Source organism: Camelus bactrianus, chromosome 8 (assembly GCF_048773025.1).
Source record: "Camelus bactrianus isolate YW-2024 breed Bactrian camel chromosome 8, ASM4877302v1, whole genome shotgun sequence".
Taxonomy (NCBI): domain Eukaryota; kingdom Metazoa; phylum Chordata; class Mammalia; order Artiodactyla; family Camelidae; genus Camelus; species Camelus bactrianus.
Genome location: NC_133546.1, coordinates 4387029 through 4399663, shown reverse-complemented (window position 1 = coordinate 4399663; position 12635 = coordinate 4387029).

Genomic DNA, 12635 nt, shown 5'->3' with positions numbered 1-12635 from the left:
CCTCTGCCCAGAAATGAGCATCCTTTTGTTTTAATCTAGGCTTTACCTACAGAAAGGTAAACTTGCTGTCACATAAATGTTCCGTACAAGTCCTGCTGAACGTTTACGCTTCACAGTGTTACGTTTCATGGTTTTCAATTTGAGACACACACACATATTGAGAGACAGAGAGAGGAGGAGGAGGAGGAAGAGAAAGAGTAGGAGGTTTGCTCATGAGATTGCGGGCTTGCCAAATTGAAATCCACTGGGGGGCCGACAGATGGAAACCAGGGAAGAGCTGATGTCGCCGCTGGAGTCCAAAGGCGCCCGGAGGCAGCACTCCCTCTTCTGGGGCAGGGCAGTCTTTCTCTTAAGGCCATCAGCTGCTTGGCCGAGGCCCATCAACACTATGGAGAGTCATCTTCTTTACTCAAAGGCTACTGGTTTAAATGTTAATCTCATCTAAAAAGTGTCCTCACAGCACCATTCAGACCATGTCTGACCAAACATCTGGGTACCGTGGCCTAGTCAGGTTGACACATAAAGTTACCCATCCACCCAGTGAGGACCCAGGCTGTGACTGGCTGCCTTGAAGCAGCTCTGCCTTGATGGGTGAATTGGAAAGTCAGGTATGAGGGGGCAGTTCTTGGGAACAGAAAGGATTGCCTTGCCCGGCCACTTCTCCCACTGCTCTGCTGACAATGTGTCACCGGACATCGGGCAGAAGCTGGACTCTGCACATCACTGGTACTCGGCCCCTCCGGGCTTGTGGGAGGTGGCCTGAGAGGCAGGCCTGGGAAGAACCCAGGAATGTCCAGGCTGAGCCCCAGTTTAGCAGAAAGGGTTCCTGGACACTGTTTGCTCACCAGGCCACCCGAGGACTGAGAAACAGGTGAGTAGGCTTGGCCTGTGGATCAAGTCTCCTCTGAGCGCTCCCCTGATTACTCACCACAAACCCAGTTTACTTAATAAGAAGAGGGGTGGTCAGCTCCATCAGAGGAGGGCCCGTCTGAGGCTCTGTGCGCAGGAAGGATCTCAGTCCTTCTCCAACACTCTGGGGGGAAGATTCATCCTTTAATGTGGAGCTCCCAGGGGTAGAGATGCTTCGGTTATCTTTAGAACAAAGAAATTCACTCCCCTCTCCCAACAGCTTTCTAGTTACAGACTCTAGTTATCACTTCAGAACTACTTTATTTTTAGTATCTTAAGAATTATGAGGGTGGGGGATAGCTCAAGCGGTAGAGTGTGTGCTTAGCAGGCATGAGGTCCGGGGGCAACCCGCAGTCCCTCCATTACAATAAATAAATAAATAAATACCACCCCCCAAATAAAAAATAAAGAATTATACTGTTATCACACTTTTGCCTGTAGGAATATCATGTGGCACAAATTAAGCATTTTTTTGTGTGTTTCATTTTATCTGCTATATAATCTTTTTCTTGAAGGACACAGGCATCCTGCTATATTTTCAAGTTGAAAACCATGAGATGCAGACATGCTAAATGTCACCCCCCAGCAGTACCTGAAGAAAACCATTTATGCGACAGCCGCATTAATGACTATTTCTGAATGGAGGGATTGCAGTAATTTATTTTATGTTTTTCTGCTTTTAATGTACTTTCCTAATATCATACATCAGCATGTGTTACATGTGTAATCAGAAGACCATGTTCATCAAAATAACCTAAAGACAAAGAATATAAAATTACATTATAAGCAGACATTATCCAGGTAATAGGTCTTTCATAATTGAATGCACCAAGAGATTCTGATACTCTGCTAAGTTTGTCTTACCCACCCCTGAGGTATGGGAATTAGATGAAGATACATTTGCAAGCCTCTGGAGATAGAAAGGTGAAGGAGTCCCAGTCTCTGGGGATGGACCACAGCCCTCAGGTCATAAAGAACCGATTTTATCCTTTATACTTCTTGGCAGGCTTCTGTACCCTTCCTTGGGTGCATGTGAAAAATCACCCAAACCCATGCTGTGCAACCTCTTTCTGGGCCAGGGCGGAGAAGTTACGGTGTCTCCAAGCTCAGGGCGTCCAACTGTCTATGGTCTGGGTCAGGTGGTGAGAAGGTCCGGACACCCAGTGCTCTGGGTGTAAAGTCTCACCCCAAATATACCTCTTCAATCCTGGATTCGCTTGGAACTATTCTTTTTCTGCCTGTGTATCAATTTTGTTTATTCTTCCACTTAGAATTTATCAGACTTTGATTTATGAACATTAGCTTGGCAATGTCTTATTCCCTTAACACACTGAGCAGTTTGGAGGCGGGGGACCTATTGATTTTCCCCCGTGTTCTCTGGAGTTGCTAGCACACAGCTTCACGTCACTAAACGCTTCCCTGCCTTGAGGTTTCTGTGATGTCGCCCTGGGTAACTGGAGTGCTTGTCTGATGTCTCACTGATGTCATGACTGGACACTTGGGCTCAGATATCTGCTAGTCCCACTCTCTGGGGGACTGACCCTGGAGACCAGGGCCAAGGACGCCGCCTGTGAACCACTTTGCTGAGACCCCCAGGCCAAGGTTACTGGATGAAGTCACTATGCCAGTCTGGAACATCTAGCCTCTTCATTTTAAAATTCAATTGGGAAGAGTGGTCAATTTAGAGATTAAAATGGATTCCAGCCATAAGGGGCCAGTTAAGTCTTTTAAATAAATTATCCACAAGATCCAAGCCAATAAGAGGAAAAGCAATGTCAGCTCTGTAAAACAACCAAGGAACGTTTAGACAAGTAATTCATTCTATTTGACATAAAGGAAGTCCAGACTCTGTTTCTTGTTCGCTTGACAACACTGTGCTTGGTGAAACACAGAATTCTGCTCAAGAGCAAGGAAGGACAGGGCACAAATAAAATGTTAATATTAATGTCAGCACTTACACAGCTCACACTGTGTGATATTCAAGTATCTTTTGATACCTCATTAATCCCTTCTGAAGATAATTTACCTGCCATCTTTGTGTTTCCTCTCCTCCAGTGTCTTTGATCTCAATTCATATCCTGGTTAGAATTCATTGGGTTTTCTTGGATTTTTGTTAATATTTTCCAATTTCTTCAAGGTGATTTCCAGGCATCAAAGCTTCTGCAAAGAGTGTGTTAATCAGATTTTGTACATCAAGTTGACCTGATAACACAATTACGTTGTATTTTTGTGTTAAAAGACACTTCATGTGGGAAGTTTTCCCTTATGCTGGGAGGCTAAGATACTGAAAGAGGGATAGACACCTTGTGAAGATAAAATAAGAGGAGGCGATAATGGAACTGTCTTTGACAATTAGAAGAATGAAACTAAAAGCTGGAGGTGGTTTTCTTAAGACCTATTTAGATTTGCGGTGGTGAGAAGAAAGAATTCTGCAAATCTCAAGCCTACCAGCCATTTAGTGGCTTTTGCAGGTGGGTGGATTGCAAAATGTGCATTCAGTTGGCAAGAAAAGACAGTGAATTAGAATCTAACTGTTGGGGTTTAAAGGAGAGTGCTGGGAGGGAGAGACGGATGATGGCGCAGGGGAGGAAATGTTCCCTAAGTAGGAACGTTCTGGAAATTCACTTCTTTTAATACAAACTGTTTTCTCTCTTTCTTTGTCTCAAAACACAGTCTGACCAGGAGTGTGTGCTCCGCAGAGGCTGAGGGAGGCGCTGTGTGATGGAATCATGTTCCCATCCTTCTCCCTCTGAAGAGAGCAGACAGCAGAAAAACACAGCGGCAAATGAGCACTTGTCTCCCAGACTCTGCCGGAGATGCACGAACACTGCTTGTATAAACAGGGGACTGACTTTCCAAGGCTCACTTTGGTAGCACTGGCAGCCAAGTCCAAAATTTTCTGAATTATCCCGGAGATGGCACATCACACTACAAAGGTTCTAGAGTGCAACTTTCACTCGAGCTCCCGACCCGTCAAACAACTTCTGGACATACACACCATATAAAGCAGTCAACAACTACAGGAGTCGAGATTGACTTAGCCAAATAATGTTCTTCTGAGCCCTAAGTGGGCGTGGAAAAACAGCACATAACGTCTGTGGTCTACGAAGACGTGCCTCTCACGCTGGCATTGAAAGGAGTTTTCTGTGTCCAGACCCTGGAGGCGCTCGTGGTGACGGCTCTTCCAGGCGTGCTTGCCCCGCGGTCTTCCTGAGGTCCCCGCTGGGCCAGCTCTCACAGCAGAGCGGACGTCACGCTGTGGTGTTTAAGCCAGAAGGGCGACCCGCATGATTGTCTTGAATTGTTGGAATCTGGCGAAAGAGAGGATTTTCAATGAACAAGCCAAGAGCGATGACACCATTTAAGAGACTGGGAATACTGACATTTTGATTCTTCCTGTAAATTAACTCTCAATTATTGCTTTGGGGAAATGGAAATCGCCGTAGCTGGGGTAATAGATACGATAAAGTGTGCAAATTTTACCCAGCGTATAAACCGAGCCTGACGGCAGTTACGTCTCTATTTCCTTTACCCCATGCTCCGTGTCCCCTGATAAAGGCAGAGCGCCGCTCGTGGCTTTGACGTTTAATACCGAGCTGGTCGTCGCAGATCACCTTCTTCCTGCCTGTGGGCGTACACACGCGGACACACGTGCACACGCGGACACACGTACACACGCGGACACACGTACACACGCGGACACACGTGCACACGCGCGCGCACGCTCCATGCTGCGCTGCGGTGCCCCCGCGGGCGCGCGGGCAGGGCCGGAGGGGGCTCCACAGGTGCGCGGGGTCGGGGGCCGCGGAGCGGGGGCGGCGGCGGGACCCGCCAGTGGGGGCTTCAAGGGCCGCAGCTCCTCTTGGTGGCCGGTGCAAGCTCTTAGTCACTTAGACAAGAAGTGTCCCTTACAGCTAACAAATTTCCTTTGAATTTGACGCAGATTTACATTATTTCGGGTCTTTATTCAAAGATAATGAAAATAAACTTTATTTTGAGGCATAGGGGTTCTCAGAGCCCTTCAGCCTGTCTGCGGACAAGCTTAGCGGACCTCAGGGCCCCGGGCCGCCGGTCTCGGGCCTGCTGGTCTCGGCACCCGGCTTCACGATCTTTGCAAAGCATGTTATCTGCCGTAGCCTCCGGTTTCTTGTAAAAATAAGACCACGTTATGTTTCATGCGTTTAGTCTTTTAAAGTCATTCTGACTTGAATCTTCAGTTCTTGACCATTTTCTGTCTAATATTTGCTTAGTTCAGGGCTTGGCAAAAAAATGGCATTTAATGAGTATTTGTAGACTGGATTAATGACTATGTCTCAGGGTTTCACATCTGTGGTTAGGTGTTACACAGAAATGGGGCTCCATTGTCAAATTAGTTTAGGATAGATCAGATTAAACAAAGTTGAACAGATCCCTTTGCTCTAGGGCCTGTCACAGCGTGAAGTGCCAGGACAGCGTGTGTGTGGACAGGAGGTGTTAGAGGACACGTTCATTTGTGCCCTGTTTTTTAGATTCCACATATGAGTGATGTCATTTGATGTTTTTCTTTCTCTTTCGGGCTTAATGCACTCAGTACAATGATCTCCAGGTCCATCCATGTTGCTGCAATTGGCATTATTTTATTCTTTCTCATGGCTGAGTAGTATTCCATTATCTATATATTCCATATATATATCTCACAACTTCTTATCTAAAAAAATAAGAACACAAATGAACTTACGCACAAAACAGAAACAGACTCACAGACACAGAGAACACATTATGGTTACCGGCGGGAAAGGGAGGGGGAAGGGATAAACCGGGAGTTTAAAATTTGCACCTTTTGGGGAGGGATGGAAGTGTTAGCTGTCTTGATTGTGGTGGTGGTTTCATTGGTGTTTACATCTATCAAAACTCATCAAATTGTACCTCTGAACTATGCATAGTTCACCAGACAGGAATCATACCACAACAAAGGTGTTTTTAAAAAAAACAAAAGAAGAGATGGAAGATGCCGGGCTTCCCATGCAGACTGGTTCTCAGCAGAGCTTCTGGTGTAGAGTGTGTGTGTGTGTGTGTGTGTGTGTGTGTGTGTGTGTGTGTGTGTGTGTAAGAGAGAGAGACAGTTGTTGTTGCTAATACTATTTTATATTATTATTACATTTGTCTTTGGAGACCTTTTCACAGAACTTCTTAGGACCAGACTTTCCCTAGAACATACTTTTGGGAAATGTCTCCATACCCTCTCTCTGTATTAAGGCAACTCATTGCTTCACAGTGCATTAATTAGGCATTTGAAGCAATTCACTGGGGCTAGTCTGACATTTGTCTTTGCACTCACCGTAACAATGTAGTTTGTTAGGAAATCAACATGGCAAAACAAACTTCAGACGGAACGCTTACTTTTTAGCAAATGAAGGCTTCAGAATACCCACGCTGGCACTTTGGAAGCTCCGGTTCATCTACTCAGAAGCATTAACGGGCCACTGACCTAAGAAGACTAACTTGGACCCCTTCCTGGCAACATTTCATTATTTTAATTTACTTTATGTCTTTGAAAATAAGGTCACTGCATTGGTAGCCTTCTCTTGTTAGTTAGAACTAGCGCCGCAACATGCTGGGACTTTTCTTTTTAAACTGAGTTGTATCAGCATTAAATTTCATCATGTTTTAGGGCTGATATATCACATTCATCGAAGTCCCTTAGAAAACTTTCTTGTGTTCTAGCACAGGAGCTTGCCGTCCTGTATAGACGTGGCCTTAATTCCACTTCCTGACCATCTATTCCAACAGGAAATCATGGTGACAGCCATGGTCTACCCTCTTCCCTTCACTCCACTGGATCTCTTTGCTTTGCAACATCCCCACAGGTTCATGAGAGCCTTTCTGAATCTCCTAGACAATTGCCTTTCTCTGTTGTTCCCCAAAGTAACATTCTTCCTGAGCCCTAAGACATCGTGCCCATTGCTTAACCCGTACCACCAAGGCCCGTCATTGTTAGAGAAGGAGCTGGGATGGATCAGACAGGATTTTCTCCCACTTCTACCATCATGATTCTTAGTGTGCATTTGCAGAAGAACCTTTATTTGTAAGAAATTCTAATATTTAATTGAACATTAAATTTGCATTGACTGGTCCACAATTACCACTAAGGTAGGGCTTCCTCCCCACCTTCCCCACTTCCTCCCTTTTTGCCCTCATTCATGTGAGTCCAAGTTTGTCCATTTCCAGGCCTTGGAGAATTTTCCTGACCTCTGTGTCAAATGCAATAGCGGACAGCTTTTCAGTAGTGCTCGCCCACCTGCCAGCGCAACACACCGCTTCCCAGACTGCCTTTGCTGTTCGCCCACACCTGGCCTGGGAGGAAGGCCTCTGGAAAGCTGGATTTATGGCGAGTAGCCCTCCACAAAGTTACAAATTCCTAAACGTGCGTTCAAAGTAAGATTTTAACACAGATATTTGTTGTCCATTTTAAGGAAAGAAGATTGAAAGTTGAATTTATTCCAGCTTGAGAAGAGTTGGAATGGGACTCAAGACAAATATTTTTGGGCTGGAACATGTGTGAGGTCACTGTGCCCTCACAGAGGAATTCGAGTGGTGATGCCGAGAGGTAACAGGAGATGTGACTCTGTGGGCTATTCCTGGAACCTCCTGACTCATCCCATCACCCGGGGACGAGTCTGATTATTTCTGCATCACTCTTCCACCTGTAAAATGTGCACTCATGTTAGTGCTCTAACCTTCAGGTGTCCTTGCCTCTCAGGTTGTCTGCTGGGCTCGGTCCTTTGGCAAGTTCCTGGAAGCCGCTGGTGGAAGAGCGGGCTGGCCAGCTCGGGCAGGAAGGGACGTGGAGGGTTGAGACCTCGGCAGCAGAGCCGGGATAATTGCAGAGTTGAGGAGATGTTCATCAGGTTACACCAAAGAGGCTATGTCAGGACTGGAATGCTGGAGATGCCCCCTGAGGTTTGGGTCTGGGGCTACGTCAAGTGATTATTGGTATGATCTCTATAATGGCTTAGAGATGTTGAAGACATACGCGTTTAAAAATCTTTATAGGGTAACAGTTTTCTTGATGTAAAAGAAACTTGGGGGTGGGGTAGGGGAGGATGTAGGGGTTGGGGGGGCATGCAGGCTTTTTCTAGATCGTTTGTCATAAAATCTGGGTAAATGTACTCAGGTATTCGAGGTCAGCCAGGTGGAACGTGACTGAATTTCTTTATGCTAGGTCCTCATTGTTTGGGGGGGTGACTTTGCATCTTTATAGCTATAGTTCTGTTCAGTACTGAGTACGAGGGCACCATGAGTCACACTGCAGAGGCCGTGATGAGAGGGAACACCTGAAGTTCTGAGAGCATCCTGTGTCATTGGAAGGGGCAGCGGACATGGAAATGGGTGTTTGTCCTGTGGCATGTGACTGGAGGTGGTTTGGCAGTGAGTGGCCTCTGTGATGTGCAGCGGGTTTACAACTGAAACGTCAGACGTCCCCGATGCAGGAGACCAGAACATCCCGGAGCCTCAGAGTGCGTGCCAGCAGCAGCTGTCCCATGGAATGGACAATCTTACAGTGCTTGTAAAAGGAAAAAAAGGTCCGTGATTTTAAGGCTCTTTCTCCTATTTAATCCATTTGGTTAAGAAACGAGAGAGAAAAACCACCATTTGTTATTTTTCTTGAATTTCAAGAAGCTGTGACTGAGCCCAAGTCCAGAACTGACTCCTCATTAAAGGGCTGAGGAGAGAGGCTTTGTCTCCAGGGTCCAAGTATTTATTCTGAGCAAATGATATACCTTAATTAAGCACTGATATGTGGAGGGCCTGGAGTTTAAAATCATTTTCGCCAATTAATTCTGATTAGCAGGTGAAGACAATAAGGGCAGAAATCATTATCCCACTCGACCGCCCAGCGCGGAGAGGCTGCCCAGGGCACGTCGCACAGGGTCACCTTGAACACTTGCCCGGACTCTCTCTGGATTCTTCCTTCTCTGGGACCGTCGGAGCCTGAAGGCGCCCCGAGATGCACGGGTCCCGCTTGGCAAGGTGGTTCGGACATGACCTTGTACTGAGGGGGACGTGACTGCAGGACAAGAGGGTGGGTAGCAACAGAAGCCCCTAGTAAGATTTGTTCTTCCTTCTCTCTCCCTGAAGCCTTTTATTGGAGGTTTAATAACAAAGGCTAATATCCCTTGAAAGCTTACTTTACACCAAGTAAAAGAAAACACTCTGCGTTACCGCCATCACAAGTCCCACGACACCGGTGCTGCTAAAACCCACGTGGCAGATGTCACACGTGGCAGATGTCACACGTGGCAGGTGTGTGTGGGGACGCGGAGCCAGATCACCTGGATTCGAATCCCAGCCCCGCCAGCCACAGCTGTGTGACTTTGGGCACTTTCCTTAACCTCTCTGAGTCCTGGTTCCTCATCTACGAAATGGGGATACTAGAAGCTCCTGGTCTCATAGGGCAGCTGTGAGGAAGAAATTAGAAAACGTGTCAAGTTCTAAGCTGCTACCTGGCATTTGGGGACGTTTTGGTGTGGGATAGTAACACGACTCTGGCTGAGCTTTAGAATATGAATTTAGAGGAGGAACTTGTGCAATGCTGTCACTGTCGGCCCAGCCAGGGGCTTTTCAAGGAGGGTTTGCAGGCGACCTGAGTGGATGTGTTTGTTGCAGTGGGTTCTGGCTGAGGTTATGGCTTTTCCAGCATCTCCCGCAGCCACGAAACCGCAGCGTCTACAGCACAGCTGGGCCACACGACACTCTGGTGGTGGACGATGAGTTGGGTATAAATCAGCACGGGTTACACACGGGATGACCTGACTTTTGCTGGAGCTGGACTTGCTTTAGAGGCTGAGGGTAGAGATGGACAAGGTGTTGTTTACACAGACTCTGGCTCTCCGCGGCTTGGACCCTTTGGTTCCACACGAGAGCACGTGATTTATACGCCCGCAATGCAATCAGCATTTGTTAGAGTAAACAGCATCCATTTCAATTTCTGCTGAGGAACGGCCTTCTGTTGGACTAACAGATGCTGCCCGGAGCTGGGGCTCATCTATCTCCCAGGGACCAGGAACCCCGAACATTAGTGCATCTCAACATCCATAAGATAAGTGGGAATCTGTAAAAAGTGGGCAGTGAGGGATGTGTGAGGTGCAGCTGCTTTATGGCGGTAATTCTCCCTTTAGTTGAGTTATCTGCAGAGGCTTTTCGAGTTGAGCAAAGAGACCAGATGAAAATCCAATGAACTTTGAGACCAACAGGTGTACTAATTTATTACTTCTTCTCTTATTAGCATCGTTCTGATTATAAAGGAATAAATGTTCACTGAAGAACATTTAGGAAAAACTAAAACCGTGAAAAGAATAAATTAAACAAATCCTAATTTTCTTGCCAAGAGGTCAACACTATTGACTTTTTGGACGAGTTTTTCCGAATGTTAGTGGATGTATATACATTTAAGTGTGTGTATGACAGGGATTACACAATGTAAAGACATGTGCATCTTGGCTTTTTATACTTAGCATCTATGGCGAGCAGTTCCCCACATTACTCAATAATCTTCAAAAACGTGATTTTGGATGCTGTCTTACAGTCTATTTGTATATTTGAATGTGATTTATAAAATGGTTAATCTATAATTAAGATAAGTTTCTTTAAATTTTTCACTATTGTAACTAAAGTGGCAATGAGCATCTTTTTCTATAAATCTTTGTGTATCCGATGGTCCCTTAGGATAGATTCCTAGAAGTGTATTTAGTGTACCTAAGTATATAAATACTTCAAAGAAATCCAAGGGTGCCCTCCAGAAATGCGCCAGGGTAACGCCCCAGCATCAGGGTGTGGGGATGCCCACTTCTCTGCACCCTCACCAGCACTGAGAAGGTGCTTGTTTAGTGCTCTGGGTTCTACTCTTTTTGTTCCATCTTATCTAAATGTCTAACATTTACCTTTAATTTCTAATGTTAAACTTGAGAAGTGATCTTCCTCATTATTCAGTCCTCCTGAAACATACCAAGTGAACAGGAAGTCGCCCCTTCTCCTTGTCACCTACCAGCCACAGCCTCAGTGAGTCACCTGTTGGGCGCCTTTCTAATTCTTGCTCACATGGATACCTTTTACGTATGCATAGGCATATGCAAATATTCATGCTAAAATTAGAATCACACGCTCTACACTATCATGCAACTTGCCTTTTGTTCATGTAAAACACAGGCATCTTTCCATGTCAGTGTGTTTAGACAGTATTTCTTTATGCTGATGAAAAATGATTTACTTCATTATTCCATTAGCACAAAGGAGGCAGTGAACATCCTCAGACATTCATCTTTGATTCTGCAGGGTAAATTTCAAATGGAATTGTTTGCTTTTGACAGTGATTTCCAAAGTGCTGGCTATTGTCCTGATGTATGCTTTTTCCGAAAGTGCAGGGGCGAGCTCATTTTCCCACATCTGCATCAACACTGGGTGTCATTTATATTTTTCTTTTTTCTGCTCTGTAGGTGAAAACTATTATCTCATTCTTCCTTTAATTTGCATTTCTTGGGTTTATTACAGTTAATAGCTCTATGTCCTTTTTGTATCACAAATGGCTATGAATTGTGACATATACTTTTGGTTTATCCAGCAGATTTGGGTGGAGAAAAACATACTAAAGCTCCTCCCCCATTGCCCTGCTCTGACTGTCACTCATTGCTCTGTGATACGCTTTAATAGATGAATGTATGACCTGTCTCGACGCTCTAGGACAGTCTGCTTCATTTGTTTCTTTGCTTCCAATGCATAGAACAGTGCCTGGCTTGTAACAGGCCCATGATAAGTGTTGACTTAACTAATGACTGAGCAGATGCGTTCCCACATACCCGTGCTTTCTTATAGGCGTGACGTTGCTCACGTGGGTCCCTCAGGCAGGAATTCACTAGTCTGCTTGTTCTGTTTTTGAGATAATTTCTAAACTTTCATTCTTTGAGGCCCACGCTGGAAGCCTTTCTCAGTCCTCAACCTGGTGCGATCGCACCCTTCTCGGAATCCCTGCTTCTCAAGGACACTGACTCTCTGCTCCATATTTCACGGTTATTTATGTCTGTGTCTGATTATTCCAGTAGAATTTTGAGTGTTAATGACACAAATGGTGTGTTTCTTAACCTGCTTCTCTCACAGCCCCGAGCCGGGCATCACACAGAGGGGAGCGTGCTGGGAACGTCTGCTCCACTGAGCCCAGTGTTGCTGTGGTAGGGTTGCCCAGCATTTTAGGGATGGTAGAAATACTTCAAGAGATAGGCTGCAGCAGCATGGACGGACCTGGAGATCGTCATTCTAAGCACAGTAAGCCAGAAAGAGAAAGAAAAATACTGTATGATATCACTCGTATGTGGAATATTAAAAAAAAAAAGGACACAAATGAACTTATTTACTAAACAGAAACAGACTCACAGACGTAGAAAACAAACTTATGGTTACCAGTGGGGTAAGGAGGTGGGCAGGGATAAATTGGGAGTTTGAGATTTGCAGATACGAACTACTATATATAAAACAGATAAACAAGTTTCTTCTGTACAGCACAGGGAACTACATTCAATATCTTGTAGTAACCTGTAATGAAAATGAATATGAAAAGGAATATATGTACGTATATGTATGACAGACTTTATGCTGTGCTCCAGAAATTGATACAACATTGTAAACTGACTATACTTCAATAAAAAAATAATTAAAAATAAAAATTCTAAAAAAAAAATGCAGCCATCTAGTTCCTG